This window comes from Crocuta crocuta, unplaced genomic scaffold, assembly GCF_008692635.1.
Source record: "Crocuta crocuta isolate KB4526 unplaced genomic scaffold, BGI_CrCroc_1.0 scaffold630, whole genome shotgun sequence".
Classification (NCBI taxonomy): domain Eukaryota; kingdom Metazoa; phylum Chordata; class Mammalia; order Carnivora; family Hyaenidae; genus Crocuta; species Crocuta crocuta.
Window position 1 is genome coordinate 443501 of NW_027532833.1, and position 514 is coordinate 444014.

Here is a 514-nt window from a genome sequence, read left to right on the forward strand (position 1 = left end):
ATATTGCTTTGTCAGTGGGACTCTTAGGGCAGTGGTTCTTGGTTCTGAAACTAGCATTCAGATCCCATTAATTGTGGCAGTTGAACAAACACCATTTCCTCCCCTCACCCACCCGAATAACATAGTCCCGAATATGCCCTTACCCATTTCCTATGCTTTTCCTCTTTGTCACCCTGCCCATCCCTCACCCCCACTTCCAGTTACTTTCCTTCAAGGGATGCATGTTTTCCTCTTCACTGCCATTTTAGGCAACCTTTATACTTCCTACCCAAGTCACAACAATGAAATATTATGGACTACCTCACTGTTGGCTTTGTGGGATGATCCTTGGTTCTNCCTTTCATTATTTTTGAGCATTGATTTTTTTTTTCTAGGAAAGCTGGAAAACCATGAGTTAAGAGTCTTAACTTACTGCGTGCATTAAAGTATTAAATGGATTGGTTTGAATTTTCTGTAGTTAGGTGAGAAACAGGGAGACCAAGGATTAGGGGATAATTAGGGGCCCGATAGTTGC

General features: G+C 42.1%; 1 protein-coding gene across 1 annotated transcript in view; it reads left to right on the forward strand.

Moving 5' to 3' along the window:
- The window catches only part of GK (glycerol kinase), a 75769-nt gene that overhangs the window by 36609 nt on the left and 38646 nt on the right, over positions 1-514 (forward strand). The window lies entirely within an intron of this gene.